Source organism: Capsella rubella, unplaced genomic scaffold, assembly GCF_000375325.1.
Source record: "Capsella rubella cultivar Monte Gargano unplaced genomic scaffold, Caprub1_0 scaffold_2, whole genome shotgun sequence".
NCBI lineage: Eukaryota > Viridiplantae > Streptophyta > Magnoliopsida > Brassicales > Brassicaceae > Capsella > Capsella rubella.
This window is the reverse complement of record NW_006238922.1, coordinates 3,912,443-3,937,939: the sequence shown is the minus strand read 5'-3', so window position 1 is coordinate 3,937,939 and position 25,497 is coordinate 3,912,443. Positions and strand designations below refer to the sequence as shown.

The window sequence follows — 25,497 nt, the reverse complement described above, 5'->3', positions numbered from 1 at the left end:
ACCGATGGTCGGTTTGCTGCGTCCGGGAGCTTAAAGACTTGTTTACCGATCTTACAAATCAACATATGATCTTTCTCCGTATTTTGGTCTCACTAACACAATTCCGACAACCACTTCCCGAAAGGTCACCCATCCTTTGACTACTCCGGCATAAGCACGCTTAACTATGAAATTCTCTCATGACATTCGACTGAAAAGATAAATGGACTTTAGTGACATAGGTGACCAAATCAATTCATTTAAACCTTTTCGCAAACTAGAGTCTCACAATATCAAACAAGAAAAGTGTAAATCTATCTTTAAAATTTTCAAAATATAATATATGTGATTGTAAAAATAATTAGAAGATACATAATTATATTTCTATATTGCATATGACCTTTTGACTTTGTGGAGAGAAAAGTGAAAGAAAGAGTGAATTGTTTAGTTCTCTTTTATGAGTGTACGTGTGTAAAAATTACTCTTTTTGTTTCATATTGATATATGTTTCTAAAAAGAAAAGGAAAATTGTTTCAAAAAGTTACACATTTTATTTTATTTTATTTTGCCCAAGAAAAGTGTAATTATTGTTCTGTTTTCTCAATTTGCCTATATGGTTTTTAGTATTTAGTGTATCTTACCTATTTTGATGAACATACAATACAACTCTTGATACTAACGACAAATCCAAAAAAAAATGTATATATATAGTTTGCGCAAAGACATTTCTATTTGATAAGATTTATACTTTTATACTTCAGTAAAAAAACAAAATTATACTTTCGTTTTTTTTTAATGCAGAACTAGTTTTATCATAACGAGTTTCTCCATTTCCACATAGTTTGCATCCAATATGATTAATTAATTATGAAAACACATCCTCTTTCGATTGGATATGAAAATGATAAATTTTATCAATAGGTAATAGGTTGCTCTGGAACTAATTTAACGAATTTATGATTAATTTAATTATGAACTACTCTAATGTGATTTATAAGACAACACTTATGGAATAAACTATCAATACCGAAAGTGAGTTGACTGGCTTGTAAGATCAAAGTGTTGGGTTCTCTAAACCAAGTCAATTTTTCATTTGTATGATATTGTCCGTTTTTGGCCTATAACTCAAGCTCGCACGAATATGTTGGGTTCTTTCTCAAAATGCTTCATACTAATTGGAGTTGGACTTGACTTATATATTAGAAACTTCTCTTTCTAATCTTTCGATGTGGGATATTGGTTTGCATTCCAGTACTCCCCCTCAAACCATAGACCACGAATCTTAGCCCTCCTAGTCTCGATGTGCTTTTTTTTTTATCGGCTCTGATACCAATTGTTGGGTTCTCAACCAAACCAATTTTCCATTAATATGATATTATCTGCTTTGGGCCTATAACTAAAGCCCGCACGGATTTGTTGGGCTCCTTCCCAAAAGGCCTCATACTAATTGGAGTTGGACTTGACTTATATATTAGAAACTTTTCTTTCTAATCTTCCGATGTGGGATATTGGTTTTTATTCCAATACAAAGTGGGATAGGTTGTGAGGAAAGAAAAGAGAAATGTGGAGTTTCAAAGATTGTATTTGGTGAGTTTTAAAAACCTTTTAAGACCCAAACGTTTATAAAAAAGAGTATTTTCAAAGATTGATTTTTCCACATTATAATATAAACAAATGGAGGTTGCCACAAAACTTTTTTTGTTTCTATATATATTGAGAATTGATCAAGATTTTTCTCAACCTTAAACCAAAAAAAAAATGTTTTCCAACATTGATCACAAGGCTTTGGCAGCACTTCTTCATGGCCAAGGATGTGCTAACAACCTCAAGACGCTTCTGGACAACCGCGAAATAAGTTCTGTCTTGATAGAGCCATTGATCAATACCATTCTTGATTCTTTCTCACTTGCTCTATCTTTTGTGGATTCTCCTAACTCTCCACAACTTCTTGAGTCTTCTTCTTCTCAAAACATGGCAGGTCTTGTGCATCAAAGATCATCAAAGAAGTAAGTTACCAAAAAAAAAAAAATATATAAAACTCTCTTTGCATATTCTATACACAAAAGTTCATGAGTTCTTGTTATAATATTGCAGGAGGATTTGTGGGATAAAAGGTTTGAAGCCTGAGAAGTATAGAGATCACGAGTCCCCGAATCCACGACCTGATGCACCAAAAGACTATCAAAACATCGGTGCACCAAAGGTTAGAAGAAACAGAGCTAATGGTTGTGTTTCTCTGTTTTATGAAAGACATGAGAATACAAGTAGTTGTGTTTTTTCCCTACATAGCGAAAAATTCAAGAATTAGATGATATGTGCAGGTCTTACTATTGCTGTGCATATGCGAAAGACCGAAACTGTAATGCTACAAAGCGGGTGCAGATGATCAGAACAAGTTATATGGGACAGCATACATGTAAAGCATTTGAGGTTTATGATGAAACGTTCGGTTCAGAAATGATACAGTTTGACCAAGTTAAGTCTGAATTGGTTATGCCTCAGTTAGCATCAACTGATCACCAAGCAATCACTACTGAGGACGACAAAGCCACATACCATACCATGAACCAAGAATGTGATATTAACGATTTCTTGGTGGACTATGACCAGTTTCCTTCATTTTCATATGGAGAACATTTGCTGTTTTGGTTTAAACAATAAAACCTATCAAGAACAATATTTTCAAGAAACTTATATAGAGTTGTAATTGTATATTTTTAATTGATAAATTAGAAAAAGAACAATATTTTCAAAAAACGGTATTTGGTTTTTCATTTTAAAAATATATAAAATGTGAAATTTATGTTATTTATTAATATATGTAAATATTTAAAATATTTAATTTTTTTAAACTAATATCATTAGTTATATATAATTTGTGCCCCATATAAAAAAAGTTTATGGATCCGCCGCTGGTTATCATGGTAGAGACTGATTGTTTCTTCACTTCTTGTCATGTCTTTTTTTTTTTATGTATGAGAAGAAGTTTGGGCTGTGATGTATTTTTGTGTTTATTCAAGGAAATAAAAAAAAGAAGAAGACACGAAGTAATATGTATATTGAAGATTCATGAGAGGCTACAGAATAGCAGAAACGATCTTACCAAATGTGAATTGCATCAGAAGAAATTAGTAGAATCAAATCAGTACTTCACAGAGTGGAACATTCTAGCAATGAACGAGTCATCTCTCATACATATTTAACTGTGACTCTAGAAGTTAAAATTTGTAAAGTTTTGTTTTTTCTTTTGAATTTAAATATTAATAACTGAACCTTATAGATTTGCAAGTGGAGCCACTTAAATCTAACACTTTTATATTTTAGCTTTTACAAGTAAAACTTGAAACGTATAATCAAAAAATTTAGAAGAATCTTATGTGAACATTTCTTTTTAATATTAAAATTGCTCTCTTAGTTTTTTCTAATTTTTAATTTCTAATTTGTTGATGGAAACTACCATATATAGTCGGATTATTTTGCTAAATTATCCCTTCCTTTCTCTGTTGAGAATATACTTGTATATTTTAAAATAATTGTTGAAGCCAAAAAAAAAACAAAAAAACAAAATTTTTTTTTGTTCAAAAAGAAAACGTTATTGTATCTTTTGCAAACTATGCACAAATTAGTGGTATTTTTTATTATGATTTCCCAAAACTCTTTCAAATTATTTTTATAATTTTTTTAACACATTATTATTATAATTCTGTTAAAAAAAACTCAATGAGGCCATAAATCTTGGAATCCTACATTTCATAAAAAAAAAAACAAAGTAGACCTCGCGATCGAGCAAATTAAGGTTGAAATTTTCAAAACGAAAAGTATCTAGGACGGAGATATTTGAAGGAGACCCTCTGTTCCCTTGAGAGCGGATCAAGTCGACAACAGATGAGACTTTTGATTTCGAGTATTAGGGCACACAACGGTCTTGAAATTGAATTGTGAATTCTTGATGAGTTTCTTTACTTTCATACGAGATTAATTGAGGCTTTATAGGCTAATTTGAGTGTCAACCTTATGTTCTTGTTCTATTGTTTTTTTTTCTTGTTGTTAAAAGGGAAAAATATCTTAATATGATGAGATTTAGATAAGATCTAGTGATAGCGTTATAAATTTTGTCCTCCACAGAATCTCTTAACTTTTAAAAAAAAAAGGGTTTACAACTGCACCCTATATCTTCTCTACGTATATATAAGTAGTGAAGCACATCTAAAAGCATCCACCACCACAATAATCTCTTATACATCAACGAGCAGCCGCACAGGCAAAGACTTGGTTCCATGGAGAAACGGTAAGTGGTGACGGCGTGATAGCACGGTCTGGGACACTCTTATCTTTCAGGTCTCTCTTCTTCGTTGTTTATAATTGCACTACGTAGGACTCCTACACAAATGGGTTTTATTGATATGAGGCTTTAGGATAGCAATGCTTAGTGTAATAGTGATTTGTATTAGAATAGGACAAGAAGTTTCATTTTAGGACATTGATTCGTGTAGGACAAGAAGTTTTGGTCAAGGAAACATGATGGATGATTGTTTCGGTTTCTCAAATTTTATTAGGATATAGTATTAGAATATACTTAGAATATTGAGATATGTGTGAGACCCAATTCAAGCCCATAAGGGTCCAATAAAAAAACACTAAAACCTAAGAGTGTGTGTGCAGTGTACATATGTATATAATGTATATATCTTCCTCTACCTGCAGGCTGCAGCCGCTTCTTAACCTCACAAACTCTAACCCTAAGCAGCACTTAAGAACCTCGTTTTCAAGCCTCCATGACCATTGTTTGGTGATCAAGAGTTGTAATTGCTTTGCTTTCTCGTTGGATCACGGCGGAGAAGAGTTTAACGTCACGTCTTCACCATTCAACACCGGTTTCAATTAGGTAAGACAAATCTATCATGAATATGGTTTATTCCATAGATTATGTCTCTATATAGTTGCTGATTTCGTTGTTTGTGCTGCAACAATTGGATTTACTAGTGGAGAAGAGGAGTAAGGAACAGTTTCAAGTGGCTTTTTGGGTGATCCTTTTTCCGTTGGATCTGAAGGAACCAGAACACGCTATTGGTGTCGTTGGATAGATCTCGCTGCGACGAAGAAGTAGTAATTGACGGTTCTTCATTACAAGGTAAAATCCATCCGAAATTCGAGTTACAACTTGGCTAAAAGTCACAGTTTCTAAACCCAGAAATAACAAGTATCAGATTCAGGTTGGACTTTTGGAGAGGATATTCCGGTTATCTCTGATCAGTTGAGGTCAAGTAGACGGTGTTTACTGATAAACGAAGTGTCAGGGAAGACGCTGGAGCCTTGAAAGTCACCAGAAAAGGTAGACCTTAGTTACCACGTGGATTGCTTGTTGGGCACGAATCCTCTGTTTCAGTCAAAACCCAGAAACCTAATCTGTCTTTGTATTGTTTTCTTCTGCTGCAAGTTTCAGATTGTTTCAAGCCATTTTAAGCAGTTCTCTTCCAGTTCTCAGTCCATTCCAGATTCAGCGGAGGTTGTGATATGCGGAAATTCGATTATAAGTCCTACTCTTATACATCATGATTCTTTTGCATAGGATTAGATTTGCTTGCGAACTAGTGTTGTCTTGATAATTAGAAATTGATCATTTGATGAATGATGAATCTTTTAAAGTGGTTGAGATAATGTTTTTCTTTGTAGCTCAATAAAAGGCTGACTGGCCTAATGGAACTAGATAGGTTCAAAGGTCATGAGAGATAATCGATGTGCATTGTGTGTTCTAGCTCGGCACAATGTTGCGGAGTAGTTGATTGTTATGTCTATTTCTATGTGATTGATGAGTGTGGTTCAAAGGTAGTTTCTTTCTTCAATTTTCCTAGTGGGCGGAAAGGATATTTTCACTGAGTAATTCGTTACTCACCCCTTCTTTCCTTTTTCTCCAGTTGTAAGTGAGAATCTTGAGTAGCTACGCAACTCCGTCTCGTTACTGGTGTTTTCTTTGAGTAACTTGGGTCTTATTTATTTTTCCATTATTTTCTTATTTTGAAAACGGATTTAATTATTTTGGCTATTTTCATGGAATGGTTAAGACAAGTTGTTTTTACGGTTTCAAATAAAGGAAGTTTTTTTCAATAAGAATGAGGAAGTAAGATAGATGAATGATCTAGTAAGGCAAGTAGCACGCTGCCTCATTTGCTTAGGTAGACATGTGTTACAATATGATACGATTCTATCATATAAAGAAATCTAATTATTTATAGATATTTCTCTTATGTTAATGAATAAACCAAAACCTTTCTAAATTATATATCAAATATATAGCTTGACTGCATTTGCTTAGTTTCTCTTCTCAATACAACTTTGATAATACTAACTAACTTTGAGTTTTACATTGTATACAATATAGAATTATGTGCCGGCTACCAACGGTCATTGATTGTTCTCTATGCCTCAGACTCTACACATGGTCGAACACGGAGCTTCTTAGCCCGCTATGATTCATACAAGAGGCATGGTGACCATCCAAACTCATCAACTACTCTAACTAGATATACAAGTAAGGAGTCATCTCTCATATATTCAAGCTTTGGGAAACAAGCGTTATAGCAAGAGACACCAACTGTGGTACGTATAGTGCAAGGTACTATTTTATTTATTTTGACTTCGGCATTGCTTCGTGGCTTAAGTTTTAAACATTAGTTCATTAGTTATTTTATACAAAGTAAAATGGTCTAAAAGCAAGCCTATTACTGCGGTGGATAGAACTTTCTCATGTTGGAAATGATTTGTTGCGAATCCAGTAGTGGGAGTTTTCCTTACCCAGAATGTTGCAAATCATTCATCAAGTTAATGCATTCAAGCAATTTGTAATAACTAGAGGATATGTGCAACATGAATAGTTTTCACAATTATTAAGTTCTTCACATTTGTAGTTCTACATATATGGATCTTCTTGCTGAGTTTTCTATCAACTTGAACTTCAACAAATGATCATCTCTTGAAAAGTGGGAAGTTCTGTAACTCATGAAATAGTGATGAAATTAGGTTCGAAACATGCAGTTTCAAATCCAATAATTCGCAATCTAACTTGTGTGATCGTAAAGGATATTGATGATGATGAGGACGACACTAATGTTGTTTGTTGTCACTGTAAAACTAGTGCCAGTTTTATAAGCTCTACAAATCAATCAACAATGATGCTGCTGGATCCATTTCACACAAATTTGGTGAATGAGCAAGTTGATTCCCAAATGGTAAAAGGCAAATGCCTTATATCAAACATGGACAATCTTTCTATGGGCACGTCTACTTCTTCTCATTGTGAACTGAACCTAAATGAAGTAGAAAAACTGTGATACTGATGCATTCACAAACAAACTCTATAAAGAAAGTCAAGTTTAACATATGTCTAGCCATCAACAAGAACTGGAGGGTACTCTCCAATACTTGTTGTTGGTGGGACATATGTTGAACTTGACTTTATTCAAAGACTATGTTTGTGAATTTACCAACATCACAGTTCTCTATTTCATGTGGTACTTCATTTAGGTTCAGTTCACAATGAGAAGAAGTAGACGTGCCCGCAGAACGAATGTCCGTGTTTTATATAAGGCCTTTGTCTTTCACCATTTGAGAATCAACTTCCTCATTCACCAACCTTGTTTGAAATAGATTCAACATCATTGTTGATTGATTTGTAGAGTTGATGGAATTGTCACTGCTTTTAGAGGATTCCTGTCAACAAACAGCATCAGTGCCGTTCTCATCACCATCAATCTCCTCTATGATGGCACAAGTTGGATTTCTAATTCTTGGATTTGCATATCTCGGATCCAATTTCATCATTGTTTCATGAGTTACTGAACTTCCCCACTATTCAAGAGATGATCTCTTGTTGAAGTTCGAGTTGATAGCAAATGTGAAGAACTTAATAATTTTGAAAACCATTCATGTTGCACATTTCTTGTGTTTATTACAAATCACTTGAATGCATTACCTTGATGAATGATTTGCTACATTCTCGGTTAGGAAAAACTCCCACTACTGAATCCACAACAGATTCTTTCCAACGTGAGAAAGTTCAATCCCATGTAGTAATAGGCTTGTTTTTAGATCATTTGACATTGTATACATTAACTAATGAACTAAGGTTTAAAACTCAAGACACGAAGAAGCAACGCCGAAGTCAAAATCAATAAAATAGTACCTTGCACTATACGCACTCTATCACTCTAGCAATGAACAAGTCATCTCTCATACATATTTAATTGTGACTCTAGAAGTTAAAATTTGTAAAGTTTTGTTTTTCTTTTGAATTTAAATATTAATAACTGAACCTTAAAGATTTGCAAGTGGAGCCACTTTAAATCTAACACTTTCATATTTTAGCTTTTACAAGTACAATTTGAAACGTATAATCAAAAAATTTAGAAGAATTTTCTGGGATTATTTCTTTTTAATATTAAAATTGCTCTCTTTGTTTTTCAATTTTTAATTTCTAATTTGTTGATGGAAACTACCATGTATAGTCGGATTACTTTGCTAAATTATCCCTTCCTTTCTTTGTTGAGAATGTTCTTAGATATTTCAAAATAATTGTTGAAGCCCAAAAAAAAAGAGAGAAAAACTATCTTCTCAAATAAGAAGAAAATTAGTGGTATTTTTATTATGATTTCCCGAAACTCTTTCAAATTATTATTATAATTTTTTTAACACATTATTATTATAATTCTGTTTAAAAAAACTCAAGCATGCCATAAACCTTGGAATCCTACAATTCATAAACAAAAACAAAGTTGACCTCGCGATCGAGCAAGTTAAGGTTGAAAATTTCAAAACGAAAAGTATCTAGGATGGAGATATTTGAAGGAGACCATCTGTTCCCTTGAGAGTGGATCAAGTCGACAACGGATGAGACTTTTGATTTCGAGTATTAGGTCACACAACGGTCTTGAAGTTGAATTGTGAATTATTGATGAGTTTCTTTAAATCTAGTTTAGATTGATATTTTGTTGAATTTACTTGGTATAAACAAAATCAGGAAATACAAAATTAAGTTTGCATTAAAATGAAAAACATGATTATTTGTGAAACAAAAGTGTAAATATTTAATTCTTGTGTTTTTTCCTTGTTGTAAAAATGGAAAGATATCTTAAAATGATGAGGTTAAGATAAGATCTAGCTAGAGATATAGCGTTACAAGTTATCTCCTCCACTGAATCTCTAAACTAAAAAAAAAAATACGTTGCAATACTAATTCTCTAACTTAACGATGCTTGCAATACTGATTTAAGTGACCTTAGAAATATGATGAACTACAAAATCTCTCTCAAGTCCTTACCAATGGTATGTATATGTCTGTCCGATTAAGTTTCTATTTAAGAAAATAATCATAATCAAAGCCAAACAGAAAAAGAAAATTATATGAATCGGTTGAAGCTGCATATTGTAAGTTGTGGGAATATTCAATAGTCCATTCCAAAAACATTAATCGTCTCTGCCATATCTGTGGTGCCTTGCACAAGAAGGTTTGGATCGCAGTCGGTGACATCATACTTGTTGGGCTGAGGGACTACCAAGATGAAAAAGTTGATGTAATCTTAATCTCTTTCTTTTTCTCTGTTTTGAATCGCAATCTTTGAAGTTTGTGTCCAAGTTTAAACATAGTTCATCCTTTCTCGACCCGTCATCGTCTAATCGTAATCTTGCGAGGTTTAGTACTAGCGTGTTTTGTTATTAAGTGTAAGAAGAATAAAGTATAACATATCTCGCCTTTAAGCATATGTTTTAGAGCTTAAAAGTTTTTTCCTGTTTTGTTCTTGCACTAGTTGTAAAAACCTGATGAAATTTGGTTAACCTTGATTTTCATTAACAAAACATAGTACCTTACTGCAACTATGTTTCTTTCGATAAGAATGTCTACGATAAGAGGAGTAATTATATTATATCATATATGTTGTAGTAGGTCGTTGAGTTCATATTCAGTGATGTATTTTGTTGTTGTTGCTTCTTTCACCCATAAACTCTATCTCTAAAGTCTAAAACTCTTTTGGCCTTTTTGTTTGACTTAGTGTTTGTTTCTTTCTCTTACCATTGATTCTACTCATACTTCTTTTTGTTCTTATAATTCATTAAGCAATATTTTGATATTGTGGAGGGTTCATGGTGATTGGTGACCATCCAAACTACTCTAAACCCCATGGATTAACAAACAAGTGAGGATTCCTTATAAATTTACAGGGTGGCCTAGTTATTATAGTAAGGACTAGAAGCTAAAATTTGTAAACTTATAGATTGCAAAGTGTGTCTCGACCCACTTTAAATCTAACACTTTCATATTTTAGCTTTTGCAAGTAAAAATTGAAATTTATAATCAATTTTTTTTTAAAGCATTGCATCTTCTGTGATATATATTTTTAATATTAGAATTGCTCTCTTCGTTTTTCAATATTTGATTTTCTAATTTGTTGATGGAAATCACTATGTATAGTCGAATTCTTTTGCTAAATTATCCCTTTGTTGAGAATGTCTTTAAAGGTTTTGAATTAGTTGTTGAACCCAAAAAAAATTATTTTCAAATAAGAAATAAAAGTTATTGTATGTTTTGGAAACTATGCACAAATTGGTAATGTAGTTTTTATTATAATTCCGCAAAAAAAAAAAAAACAATGGAATCCTCGACACCATTACACAGTGCCTCCCATAAAGTATACTACAATTTATAAACACAGAAAAAGTAGACCTCATGTTTTCGAGTATTAGGGCACACAAACCAAAAGTAGATAGGACCGAAAATTTCAAAACGAAAAGTATCTAGGATGGAGATATTTGAAGGAGACCATCTGTTCCCTTGAGTGCGGATCAAGTCGACAACGGTTATATGAGACTCTTGATTTGGAGTATTAGGGCACACAACGGTCTTGAAGTTGAATTGTGAAGTCTTGATACGTTTCATAATTACTTCCATAAGAGATCAATTAAGGCTTTGTAAGCTAATTTGAGTGTCAACACAATTGTTCTTGTCCCGGCAACTTTTCCATATTATATAGTCTCTTAGTTTCTCTTTCCGTCAACTAGTTTCCTGGTTTCTTAGCCCCTTAAGACTAATTGAACTAACTTTTCTTAGCCCCCTTGAAACTAATTGAACTAACTTTTCTTAGCCCCCTTGATAAGATAACAATATCTGTAACTATTATACCCGAACCGACCCAAACCCAAATGGATCCGAACCGAACCGAACTTTTATATTTACCCTATTGGGTCCTAAACTCCTCTACCCAAAAAATCTAAACCATAACGGTTTTTATCTGAACCCGACCCGAGTACCCGAATGACAAGGGCTAGCTATAAACAACCTATTGTTGGGATTTGGGACTATTGAACGAGATATATATATAATGACTGAAATATTAGTGATAAATTTTCAGTCTTGGTCATTCGACGATATTGGTGTACATGTTATTAGGGATAACAATATCTCACATTGGAAGTTGAGTAGGATCCTAAGTAGTATATATAACATGTGAGCCTCTCCATTCATTGCCAATTGATTTTAAGTTGGAAGCCCATAATCTGCTATGGTATCAGAGCCCGGTCCGTACATACTCAACCCAATCCACAATCGGTCCGGCACCATAGTTGGCCCGCTGGTTCATGCCCGAACATATCGAGATTTATGGCGTAAAGAGTCATCATCTCGAGGGGACGTATTAGGGATAACAATATCCCACATTGGAAGTTGAGTAGGATCTTAAGTGGTTTATATAAGATATGGGTCTCTCCACTCATTGCCAATTGATTTTAAGTTAGAAGCCCATAATCTAATACATGTAAAGATGGACTAGGGAAAACTATTTTCAAAAACTTCAAATACTAATGAATCTGGTATTCAACTTATTGTTACGAAAATTTCAATAAAGAGTACTCAACTCATCAAATTCCAAATGATAAATAAATCTAGTTTAGACTGATGTTTTGTTAATTTTATAACTTGGTATAGAAAAAATCAGGAAATACAAAATTAATTTTTCACTAAAAATGAAAACCATAATTATTTGTGAAATAAAAGTGTAAATATTCAACTCTTGTGTTTTTTTCCTTGTTGTTAAAAGGGAAAAATCATATATATAAAAGTAAGGTTTCACTCTCTCCTTATTGGTGGAAAAATATTGAAGGCTTTAATTTTAAAAAAAAAATTGTTTATGACAATCATTCAATACAAAAATTAATTACACTATAAGTTATAATCAAATGGCAAAGAAAATGAAAGGACTTAATCATATATCATTCAACAAAATAAATAAATAAATAAATGTTTATGACAATCATTCAATACAAAATTTAATTACACTATAAGTTATAATCAAATGGCAAAGAAAATGAAAGGACTTAATCATATATCATACAACAAATTTTATAAGGCTTATTGGTGGAAAATTATTTAAAATCATATATATAAAAGTAAGGTTCCACTCTCTTTATTGTTCCATTTTGTATTTATTTTTTAAAATATAATATTTATTTTTAACCAAAAAAACACATTTAATCATATACATTAATTCATACTTTAAATTCACACTTTACTACTAAAATGAAACTGAAAATTATATAAATTTCCAAAGACTATTGGTTTTCTTTATTGAATTCCAATTAAACATATTATAAATTATAATTATAACTCCTCTAATTTAATTATTTTAAAAATGTAACTTACATCACTTCTTATCATATAAATAGCAATTCTCACATCCTTCTCTATCATATCTCATATCTTCATTATTCTCTTTGTTTTTTTTTTTAAAGTTCTTGCATTGGGTGAAAACTCATTTAAAATATCACTGTAAGAGTTTGATTATTTAGTTTAAACTTTTGTTTTCAATTTTATTTATTTTTGTTTTTATGTATTTCTTTATGTCTTCATTGTTTTTTATATTTTTAAATGTAATACATATGTGTAATAATATTTTATGGTTATAAGAAAATCAAGTTAAAGAAACCATCTTCATTCTTTTACTTTGGATGTTTGTTTGTTTCTCACATATTCATGTATATTTAATTTATTTTCAAAAGTATGTAATTTTTTAACAAAATAAACTTTTTGTTATATAATTATCAAACCAATTTGTAAGACATTCTTTTAAGAATAATGATCCTTATATTTAGTTTGTGATTCAACATGTAATAATACAAAGAACATTATAATTTGTTTTAACTTTGAATTTTATACTTGATTTCATATCTAAAAAACAATTTGATATTCCATTTTCTATCTATTATATATACTACAAGGATGAAAAATATAATTAAACCTAGAAATATAACTTAAATTAAGAGGAATATAAAAAGAGAGTAAAAATAAAATTATTTCTTGGGAATTTTTAAGGTTTCACTCTCTCCTTATTGGTCCATTTAGCATTTATTTTTAAATTATAATATTTATTTTTAATTAAACCAAATATCTAACACATTTAGTCATATACTTTAATTCATACTTGAAATCCACACTTTACTATTAAATTGTAACTTAAATTATATAACATTTCAATTGACTATTTGTTTCCTCCATTTAACTTCAATTAACACACTATAAAATATAATTATAACTCATCTGATTTAATTATTTTAGAATTGTAACTTACATCATATTTTATCCTATAAATACTCATTTTTACATCCTCCTCTACCATATCTGATATTCTCAATATTTTTTTTGTTTAATTTTTAATGTTCTTACATGGGTTGAAAGCTCAATTAAGATATCATTGTAAGAGCTTGATTATATATTTGGTTAAAACTTTTGTTTTCAATTATATTTCTTTTTTATTTTATGTACTTCTTCATTTTTTCATTGTTTTTATACTATTAAATGTATAATACATATGTATAATAATATTTTATGGATATAAGGAAATTACTTTATCGATGGGATTCAAAAATATTGATTTCTGACCATCGCACCATAAGAAAATCAAGCTAAATAAACCATTTTCATTGTTTTACTTTATATGTTTTTTTCTTTCTCACATATTCATGTATATTTATTTTATTTTCAAAGTATGTAATTATTTAAAAAAAAAAAATTTTGTTATATTCAAACCAATTTGTAAGACATTGAAATAAATAAAATTTTATACACAAATAAAGGTAATTTTTGTGTATATTTATAAGTTTACACACATATTTGGATAAATTTCAACATTTTTAGTGGTTGTTTTGATAAAGTTTGAAAAGGGGGTAAATATAAAAAAGTGGTATTTTAAAGGGGTATTTTTAAAAATTCTCCTAATATCATTCCTATTTTTATCATTAACAATATTATTTTTTTATCAAAAAATACTTAAAAGTACTAAAGAAAATTACTTTCAAAATTGATTAATTGAACAATTAATCAACGAATAAATTCAAAAGATATGGATGTATGCTTCTATTGTATGATTTAAATAAATAACATGTAAAAATGTCATAAGCATTAAAATTTATTTAATTTATTTTTTATAAGTAATAAATAAAATAAAATAATTAAATAAATATTCAACAACCCGCGCATATGCGCGGGACATTACCTAGTATCTTAAAACGATGAGGTTAAGATAAGATCTAGCTAGTGACAGCGTTACAATTTTTCTCCTCCATTGAATCTCTAAACTCTAAAAAAACACACGTTGCATGCGTTTTAAGGAAAGAAGGGTTTACCACTGAACCCTATCTTCTCTACGTATATATAAGTAGAGAAGCACATGTAAAAGCCTCCACCACCACAATCTCCTATACAGCAACGAGCAGCCGCACAGACAAAGACTTGGAACCATGGAGAACCCTGGTAGAACCGCAAGTGGTGATGACGTGATTGCACGGACTGCGACACTTCTCGAGCTTGCAAAGTGGTGATGACCCATTTGCCGCCACCCACTGGCGAGTTCTATCTTTCAGCTCTCTCTTCTTCCTGTTTTATTATTGCACTGCGATGAGTTTTGGTTATATGAGGCTTTAGGATAGCAATGCTTAGTGTAATAGTGATTTGTATTAAAATAGGACAAGAAGTTTCATTTTAGGACATTGATTCGTGTAGGACACGAAGTTTTGGTCAAGGAAACATGATGGATGATTGTTTCGGTTTCTCAAATTTTATTAGAATGTATTAGAATATACTAATTAAGCATATTGAGATATGTGTGAGACCCAATTCAAGCCCATAAGGGTCCAATCAAAAAACACTAAAACCTAAGAGTGTGTGTGCAGTGTACATATGTATATATCTCTCTCTACCTCCAGCCGCTTCTTGACGTCAAAAACTCTAACCCTAAGCAGCACTAAAGAACCTTGTTTTCAAGCCTCCATCACCATTGAGTTGGATCACGGCGGAGAAGAGTTGAACGTCACGTCTTCACCATTCAACACCGGTTTCAATTAGGTAAGACAAATCTATCATGAATATGGTTTATTCCATAGATTATGTCTCTATTTGGTTGCTAATTTCGTGGTTTGTGCTGCAACAATTGGATTTATTAGTGGAGAAGAGGAATAATGAACAGTTTCAAGTGGCTTTTTTGGTGATCCTTTTTCCGTCGGATCTGAAGGAACCAGAACACGCTGCGACGAAAAAGTAGCAATTGACGGTTCTTCATTACAAGGTAAACTCCATCCAAAATTCGAGTTACAATTTGGCTAAAAGTCACTGTTTCTAAACCCAGAAATAACGTATCAGATTCCAGATTCAGGTTGGACTTTTGGAGAGGATATTCCGGTTATCTCTTATCAGTTGAGGTCAAGTATACGGTGGTTATTGATAAACGAAGTGTCAGGGAAGGCGCTGGAGCCTTCAAAGTCACTAGAAAAGGTAGACCTTAGTTACCACGTGGATTGCTTGTTGGGCAAGAATCCTCTGTTTCAGTCAAAACCCAGAAACCTAATCTGTCTTTGTATTGTTTTCTTCTGCTGCAAGTTTCAGATTGTTTCAAGCCATTTTAAGCAGTTCTCTTCCAGTTCTCAGTCCATTCCAGATTCAGGTGAGGTTGTGATCTGCGGAAATTCGATTATAAGTATTACTCTTATACATCATATATGATTCTTTTGCATAGGATTAGATTTGCTTGCGAACTAGTGTTGTCTTGATAATTAGAAATTGATCATTTGATGAGTGATGAATGTTTTAAAGTGGTTGAGATAATGTCTTAGGAAATACTAGTTTAAGATGTATGATATGTTAAATTAGATTACCATCTTTAAGGATGATGAACGTGGAAATGGTTTGCGTTGAATTGACAAGTTCTTTGTAGCCAATAAAAGGCTGACTGGTCTAGTGGAAGTAGATAGGTTCAAAGGTCATGAGAGATAATCGAACCTGATATTGATGTGGATATCTTGCATTGTGTGTTCTAGCTCGGCACAACTCCGTCTCGTTATTGGTGTTTTTTGGGTAATTTGGGTTTTATTTATTTTTCCGTTATTTTCTTATTTTGAAAACGGATTTAATTTTATTTATAAAACTTTTTTGGCTATTTTCATGGAATCGTTAAGACAAGTTATTTTTACGGTTTCTAATAAAGGAAGTTTTTTTTAAAAAAGTATGAGAAAGTAAGATAGATGAATGATCTAGTAAGGCAAGTAGCACGCTGTCTCATTTGCTCAAGGAGACGGGGTTACAATATGATAAGATTCTATCATATAAAGAAATCTAATTATGTATAGATATTTCTCTTATGTTAATGAATAAACCAAAACCTTTCTAAATTATATCAAATATATATCTTGACTGCATTTGCTTAGTTTCTCTTCTCAATACAACTTTGATAGTACTAACTAACTTTGAGTTTTTAAATTGTATACAATATAGAATTATGCGCCGGCTACCAACTCTGGCCATTGATCGTTCTCTATGCCTCAGACTCTACACATGATCGAACACGGAGCTTCTTTGCCCGCTATGATCCACACAAGAGGCATGGTGACCATCCAAACTCATCAACTACTCTAACTAGATATACAAGTAAGGAGTCATCTCTCATATATTCAAGCTTTGGGAAACAAGCGTTATAGCAAGAGACACCAACTGTGGTACGTATAGTGCAAGGTACAATTTTATTTATTTTGACTTCGGCATTGCTTCGTGACTTAAGTTTTAAACCTTAGTTCATAGTTATTTTATACAAAGTAAAATGGTCTAAAAGCAAGCCTATTACTGCGGGGGATAGAACTTTCTCATGTTGGAAATGATCTGTTGCGAATCCAGTAGTGGGAGTTTTCCTTACCCAGAATGTTGCAAATCATTCATCAAGTTAATGCATTCAAGCAATTTGTAATAACTAGAGGATATGTGCAACATGAATGGTTTTCAAAATTATTAAGTTCTTCACCTTTGTAGTTCTACATATATAGATTTTCATGCTGAGTTCCCTATCAACTGGAACTTCAACAAAGGATCATCTCCTGAAGAGTGGGGAAGTTCAATAACTCATGAAATAGTGATAAAATTAGATTCGAAATATGCATTTTCAAAATCCAATAATTCGCAATCTAATTTGTGTGATCGTACAGGAGATTGATGATGATGAGGACGACACTGATGCTGCTTGTTGTCAGGAATCTTGTAAAACTAGTGACAGTTTCATCAACTTTACAAATCAATCAACAATGATGCTGCTGGATCCATTTCACACAAATTTGGTGAATGAGCAAGTTGATTCCCAAATGGTAAAAGACAAATGCCTTATATCAAACATGAACAATCTTTCTACGGGCACGTCTACTTCTTCTCACTGTGAACTGAACCTAAATGAAGTACTACCTGGAGTAGAGAACTGTGATACTGATGCAATCACAAACAGACTCTATGAAAAAAGTCAAGTTTAACATATGTCTAGCCATCAACAAGAACTAGAGGGTACTCTCCAATACTTGTTGTTGGTGGGACATATGTTGAACTTGACTTTCTTCAAAGACTATGTTAGTGAATTCATTAACATCACAGTTCTCTACTTCAGGTGGTAATTTATTTAGGTTCAGTTCACAGTGAGAAAAAGTAGAGGTGCCCGCAGAACGACTCATGTTTTATATAAGGCCTTTGCCTTTCACCATTTGGGAATCAACTTGCTCATTCACAAAACCTGTGTGAAATGGATTCAACATCATTGTTGATTGATTTGTAGAGTTGATGGAACTGTCACTGCTTTTAGAGGATTCCTGGCAACAAACAGCATCGGTGCCGTCCTCATCATCATCAATCTCCTCTATGATCACACAAGTTGGATTGCGAATTCTTTGATTTGAAACTGCACATCTCGGATCCAATTTCATCATTATTTCATGAGTTACTGAACTTTCCCACTCTTCAGGAGATGATCCCTTGTTGAAGATTCAGTTGATAGGAAACTCAGCAGCAAGATCCATATATACAGAACTGCAAAGGTGAAGAACTTAATAATTTTGAAAACCATTCATGTTGCACATTTCTTGTGTTTATTACAAATCACTTGAATGCATTACCTTGATGAATGATCTGCAACATTCTCGGTTAGGAAAACTCCCACTACTGAATCCACAACAGATCCTTTCCAATGTGAGAAAGTTATATCCCATGTAGTGATAGGCTTGCTTTTAGATTATTTGACATTGTATACAGTAACTAATGAACTACGGTTTAAAACTCAAGCCACGAAGAAGCAATGCCGAAATCAGAATCAATAAAGTAGTACCTTGCACTATACGCATTCTAGCAATGAACGAGTCATCTCTCATACATATTTAATTGTGACTCTAGAAGTGAAAATTTGTAAAGTTTTGTTTTTCTTTTGAATTTAAATATTAATAACTGAACCTTATAGATTTGCAAGTGGAGCCACTTTAAATCTAACACTTTCATATTTTAGCTTTTACAAGTAAAATCTGAAACGTATAATCAAAACATTTAGAAGAATCTTCTGTGATCATTTCTTTTTAATATTAAAATTGCTCTCTTTGTTTTTCAATATTTAAATTTTAATTTCTAATTTGTTGATGGAAACTACCATGTACAGTCGGATTCTTTTGCTAAATTATCCCTTCCTTTCTCTGTTGAGAATGTTCTTAGATATATCAAAATAATTGTTGAAGCCAAAAAAAAAGAAGAATAAAACTATCTGCTCAAATAAGAAGAAAAAGTTATTGTATCTTTTAGAAACTATGCACAAATTAGTGGTATTTTTATTATGATTTCCCGAAAATCTTTCAATTTATTATTATAATTTTTAACACATTATTATTATAATTCTGTTTAAAAAAAACTCAAGCAGGCCATAAATCTTGGAATCCTAATTCATAAACAAAAACAAAGTAGACCTCGCGATCGAGCAAGTTAAGGTTGAAATTTTCAAAACGAAAAGTATCTAGGACGGAGATATTTGAAGGAGACCCTCTGTTCCCTTGAGAGCGGATCAAGTCGACAGTGGATGAGACTTTTGATTTCGAGTATTAGGGCACACAACGGTCTTGAAGTTATATTGTGAATTCTTGATGATTTTCTTTAAATCTAGTTTAGATTGATATTTTGTTGAATTTACTTGGTATATAAAAAATCAGGAAATACAAAATTAAGTTTGCATTAAAATGAAAAACATGATTATTTGTGAAAGAAAAGTGTAAATATTTAATTCTTGTGTTTTTTCCTTGTTGTAAAAAGGGAAAGATATCTTAAAATGATGAGGCTAAGATAAGATCTAGCTAGTGATAGCGTTACAAGTTTTCTCCTCCACTGAATCTCTAAATTCTAAAAAAACGGTTTGTAGATACAATGGTAAGAGAAAGAAACACAATTTTTGGGTACATATATTAAGGTTTGGTATGCTGGCTTTTCATTTTGTTAGTGTTAGGACGCGTTCAGTGTTGGCCTATGTAAATTGCTTTCTTTACTACTAATTCTCTAACTTAACGATGTTTGCACTACTGATTTAAGTGACCTTAGAAATATGATGAACTACAAAATCTCTCTCAAGTCTTTACCAATGGTATGGTATGTCTGTCCGATTAAGTTTCTATCTAAGCAAATAATCATAATCAAAGCCAAACAAAAAAAGGAAGTTATATGAATCGGTTGGAGCTGCATATTGTAAGTTGTGGGAATATTCAATAGTCCATTCAAAAACATTAATCGTCTCTGCCATATCTGTGGTGCCTTGCACAAGAAGGTTTGGATCGCAGTCGGTGAACATCATACTTGTTGGGCTGAGGGACTACCAAGATGAAAAAGTTGATGTAATCTTAATCTCTTTCTTTTTCTCTGTTTTGAATCGTAATCTTTGAAGTTTGTGTCCAAGTTTAAACATAGTTCATCCTTTCTCGACCCGTCATCGTCTAATCGTAATCTTGCGAGGTTTAGTACTAGCGTGTCTTGTTATTTAAGTGTAAGAAGAATAAAGTATAACATATCTCGCCTTTAAGCATATGTTTTAGAGCTTAAAAGTTTTTCCTGTTTTGTTCTTGCACTAGTTGTAAAAACCTGATGAAATTTGGTTAACCTTGATTTTCATTAACAAAACATAGTACCTTACTACAACTATGTTTCTTTCGATAAGAATGTCTACGATAAGAGGAGTAATAATATTATATCATATATGTTGTAGTAGGTCGTTGAGTTCATATTCAGTGACCTAGTGATGTATTTTTGTTGTTGTTGCTTCTTTCACCCATAAACTCTATCTCTAAAGTCTAAAACTCTTTTGGCCTTTTTGTTTTACTTAGTGTTTATTAGTATATAGAGAACATTGTAAACTGGTAACCTCTATAAACCAATATAAACCGTATATAGAGTCGGTTTAGTGGCTTTTGTTTAGGCCTCATGTCTGTGTATATAAACCCACAATTGTAAAGTTTATGTTAATAAATGAGAATGAGTTTATTTGGTAATATGGTATCAGAGCATAATACTCTCACTCTCACTCTCATCGATCTCTATCAAACTCTTCCGCTTCGTTTCATCGGAATCTCACTGGTTCTTCGCCGGAATCTCTTCCGATCTCTTCCTTTGAGCTTCTTCTTCTTCGATTCGCTTCTTCTTTCGTTTTTCTTCACTCGCTTAGCTTCGATTTCATCTTATCGCAGCTGGATTTGAGTTCCTCATGGGAAAACGAAATTGCAAGTCGAAGTATCGCACTCTAGCTCCCGATTCACCTGAATCCGGCACTGGGGTGTCACCTCGAGGACACGGTGAGCCATCTGATCTTCCTCCGTCTCACAAGTCTTTGGGAACGGTAAATCGAGCTTCTCTTCCTCCCGATCGTGGTTCAGCTCGCCGATCTCTCTCTACTCCATCTCATGATCCTTTTGAGGTATCAGATTCACCGGATAATATACATTCACCGTATCATTTACATAGTTCTGATCACCCTGGCTTAGTCTTAGTATCAGAACCTCTTCATGGCAATAATTACAATGTCCGGTATGTTGCTATGGTTACGAGCCTTGAAGCTAAGAACAAGCTAGGATTTCTTGATGGATCTATTGTTAAACCGGATGAATGTGATCCGTATTTTAAGATTTGGTCTCGTTGCAATTCAATGGTGAAATCATGATTGTTGAACAGCGTTTATAAGAAGATCTATTCCAGCATCTTGTACATCAAGTACTCTTATGACATTTGGAAGGATCTTCACACTCGCTTTCACAAATCCAATCTTCCTCGCCTATACAAGCTTCGTCACCAACTTCACTATCTTCAACAAGGCAGTTTGGATCTGTCTTCCAATCACACTCAGACTCAAACCTTGTGGGAAGAACTTTCCAATATTCAGACTACTTCCCACACTGTTGAGGATCTTCTTGCAGAAAAGGAGACTAATCGTGTTATTGACTTCTTGATGGGATTAAATGAGTCCTATGACAATATCCGTAGCCGCATACTCATGAAGAAGACTCTTCCTTCTCTCTCTAAGATTTACAATCTCTTGGACCAAGATGATAGCCAGAAAACTGTGAAAGCTCCTCTTCACAATGAGCTCAACTCTGCTGCTTTTCAGGTATCACACTCACAGTCTTAAGGGTTCAGTAAATCTTCTCAGTCTTCTATCACACAAAGAGTTGGTAATTCGGGTTAACAAAAAGGAAATAGGCCATATTGTAATTTCTGTGGTAAAGATGGTCATGTTGTTGATAAATGCTGGAAGAAGCATGGGTATCCTACCAGTTTCAAGCCAAATCAGAGGTCTGAAAAAGCAGTTGTTGAAAATGTGGCTCTTGATGAGGTTTCTTCTGAAGGTGGAGATACTTCTGGTGATTTTTCATCATCTCAAATTCAACAACTTATGTCCTTCCTTGCCAGCAAGCTTCAGCCTCCCAGCACCAGTCCCACACCAGAAGTTCAATCTGTCTCAGTTTCTGCATCTTCTTCTTCATCCACTGGTCCAATGTCTGGTACTTTTTCTCCCTCTGTCTTTTGTACTTTTCCCAGCATTGATCGACCATATGTATGTTCTCTTCATGGCAACATTCCTGCGATTTCTGCTTGGGTTATAGATTCAGGAGCTACTAATCATATTTCTCATGAGCAATCTTCTTTCCTTTCTTTTAAACCTGTTCACAATGTTGTGAATCTTCCAAATGGAATCTCTGTGAGCATTGTTCGGATAGGAACTAATCATTTGGGCAATCTAATTCTTCATGATGTCTTATATATTCCCCAATTCAAGTTCAATCTTCTAAGTGTCAGTGCTTTAACAAAAAGCATGGGTTGTAGAGTCTGGTTTGATGACAATTCTTGTGCTATACAAGATCCTACTCGGGGATCAAAGATTGGAAAGGGTAAACAAATTGCAAATCTCTACTTTCTGGACAAAGAGTCTTTGTCGAGTCCATGTTTCTTTCTCTTACCATTGATTATACTCATACTTCTTTTTGTTCTTATAATTCATTAAGCAATATTTTGATATTGTGGAGGGTTCATGGAGATTGGTGACCATCCAAACTACTCTAAACCCCATGGATTAACAAACAAGTGAGGATTCCTTATAAATTTATAGGGTGGCCTAGTTATTATAGTAATGACTAGAAGCTAAAATTTGTAAACTTATAGATTGCAAAGTGTGTCTCCACCCACTTTAAATCTAACACTTTCATATTTTAGCTTTTGCAAGTAAAAATTCAAATTTATAATCAATTTTTTTTTAAAAAGTATTGCATCTTCTGTGATATATCTTTTTAATATTAGAATTGCTCTCTTAGTTTTTCAATATTTTGTTTTCTAATTTGTTGATGGAAATCACCACGTATAGTCGAATTCTTTTGCTAAATTATCCCTTTGTTGAGAATGTCTTTAAAGGTTTTGAATTAGTTGTTGAACCCAAAAAAATTATTTTCAAATAAGAAATAAAAGTTATTGTGTGTTTTGCAAAGTATGCACAAATTGGTAATGTATTTTTTTATAATAGTTCCGCAAAAAAAAAACAATGGAATCCTCGACACCATTGCACAGTGCCTCACATAAAGTATACTACAATTTATAAACACAAAAAAGTAGACCTCATGTTTTCAAGTATTAGGGCACACAAACCAAAGTAGCTAGGACCGACATATTTGGAGGAGTGAGTAAGCCTATGTTCCCTTGAGTGCGGATCAAGTCGACAACGGTTATATGAGACTCTTGATTTGGAGTATTAGGGCACACAACGGTCTTGAAGTTGAATTGTGAAATCTTGATAAGTTTCATAATTACTTCCATAACTAATTGAACTAACTTTTCTTAGCCCCTTTGAAACTAATTGAACTAATTTTTCTTAGCCCCCATGATAAGATAACAATATCTGTAACTATTATAACCAAACCAACCTAAACCCAAATGGACCCAAACCAAAACCGAACCGAACTTTTATATTTACCCTATTGGGTCCTAAGATCCTCTACCCAAAAAATCCAAACCCGAACGGTTTTTATCTGAACCCGACTTGAGTACCCGAACGACAAGGGCTAGCTATTACCAACCTATTGTTGGGAGTTGGGACTAATGAACCAGAGATATATATAAAAAATGACTGAAATACTAGTGATAAATTTTCAGTCTTGGTTATTCGACGATATTGGTGTACATGTTATTAGGAATAACAATATCCCACATTGGAAGTTAAGTAGGATCTTAAGTGGTATATATAAGATATGAGCCTCTCTATTCATTGCCAATTGGTTTTAAGTTGGAAGCCCATAATCTGCTATGGTATCAGAGTCCGGTCCATACATACTCAACCCAATCCACAATCGGTCCGGCCCCATAGTTGGCCCGCTGATTCATGCCCGAACATACCGAGATTTATGGCGTAAAGAGACATCATCTCGAGGGGATGTATTAGGGATAACAATATCCCACATTGGAAGTTGAGTTGGATCTTAAGTGGTATATATAAGATATGAGCCTCTCCATTCATTGCCAATTGGTTTTAAGTTGGAAGCCCATAATCTACTATGGTATCAGAGCGCGGTCCATACATAGTCAACCCAATCCACAATCGGTCCGGCCTCATAGTTGGCTTGCTGATTCATGCTCGAACATAGCGAGATTTATGGCGTAAAGAGCCATCATCTCGAGGGGACGTATTAGGGATAAAAATATCTCACATTGGAAGTTGAGTAGGATCTTAAGTGGTATATATAAGATATGGGTCTCTCCACTCATTGCCAATTGATTTTAAGTTAGAAGCCCATAATCTAATACATGTAAAGATGGACTAGGGAAAACTATTTTCAAAAATTTCAAATACTAATGAATCTGTATTTAACTTATTGTTACGAAAATTTCAATGAAGAGTACTCAACTCATCAATTCCAAATGATAGATAAATAAATCTAGTATAGATTGATGTTTTGTTAAATTTATAACTTGGTATAGACAAAATCAGGAAATACAAAATTAATTTTTCACTAAAAATGAAAACCATAATTATTTGTGAAATAAAAGTGTAAATATTTAACTCTTGTGTTTTATTCCTTGTTGTTAAAAGGGAAAGATATCTTAAAACGATGAGGTTATGATAAGATCTAGCTAATGATAGCGTTACAATTTTTCTCCTCCACTGAATCTCTAAACTCTAAAAAAACACACGTTGCATGCGTTTTAAGGAAAGAAGGGTTTACCACTGAACCCTATCGTCTCTACGTTTATATAAGCACATGTAACATTCTCTTATACAGCAACGAGCAGCCGCAAGTGGTGATGACGTGATTGCACAGACTGCGACACTTCTCGAGCTTGATCTTCTGGACTGTCCCATTTGCCGCCACCCACTGGCGAGTCCTATCTTTCAGGTCTCTCTTCTTCCTGTTTTATTATTGCACTGCGATGATTTTTGGTTATATGAGGCTTTAGGATAGCAATGCTTAGTGTAATAGTGATTCGTATAAGAATAGGACAAGAAGTTTCATTTTAGGACATTGATTCGTGTAGGACAAGAAGTTTTGGTCAAGGAAACATGATGGATGATGGTTTCGGTTTCTCAAATTTTATTAGGATATATACTTAGAATATTGAGATATGTGTGAGACCCAAACCAAGCCCATAAGGGGTCCAATCAAAAAACACTAAAACCTAAGAGTGTG

General features: G+C 33.1%; 2 long non-coding RNA genes and 3 pseudogenes across 8 annotated transcripts; 3 read left to right on the top strand and 2 right to left on the bottom strand.

Annotated features, from left to right (window-relative positions):
* Window positions 1–1,737: 1,737 nt before the first annotated feature.
* Window positions 1,738–2,640, top strand: LOC17894594 (annotated as a pseudogene).
* Window positions 2,641–4,697: 2,057 nt separating this feature from the next.
* On the top strand, window positions 4,698–18,452 carry LOC111832208. Of its 6 annotated transcripts, XR_002835244.1 has the most exons (6): window positions 4,698–4,864; window positions 4,963–5,110; window positions 5,193–5,311; window positions 5,423–5,485; window positions 6,359–7,870; window positions 18,355–18,452. It is a non-coding gene; the product is annotated as an uncharacterized LOC111832208 (long non-coding RNA). The 6 variants fall into 6 exon arrangements; XR_002835246.1 differs by lacking the exon at window positions 18,355–18,452 and having other exon boundaries at window positions 5,417–5,485; window positions 6,359–8,300; XR_002835245.1 differs by lacking the exon at window positions 18,355–18,452 and having other exon boundaries at window positions 6,407–8,298.
* On the bottom strand, window positions 11,535–11,643 carry LOC111832207 (annotated as a pseudogene).
* Window positions 15,293–17,055, top strand: LOC111832209. Of its 2 annotated transcripts, none has more exons than XR_002835249.1 (5): window positions 15,293–15,361; window positions 15,460–15,581; window positions 15,669–15,787; window positions 15,899–15,956; window positions 16,784–17,055. It is a non-coding gene; the product is annotated as an uncharacterized LOC111832209 (long non-coding RNA). The 2 variants fall into 2 exon arrangements; XR_002835248.1 differs by having other exon boundaries at window positions 15,663–15,787.
* A 5,672-nt stretch (window positions 18,453–24,124) lies between the features above and the next one.
* LOC111832202 lies at window positions 24,125–24,233 on the bottom strand (annotated as a pseudogene).
* Window positions 24,234–25,497: the final 1,264 nt, after the last annotated feature.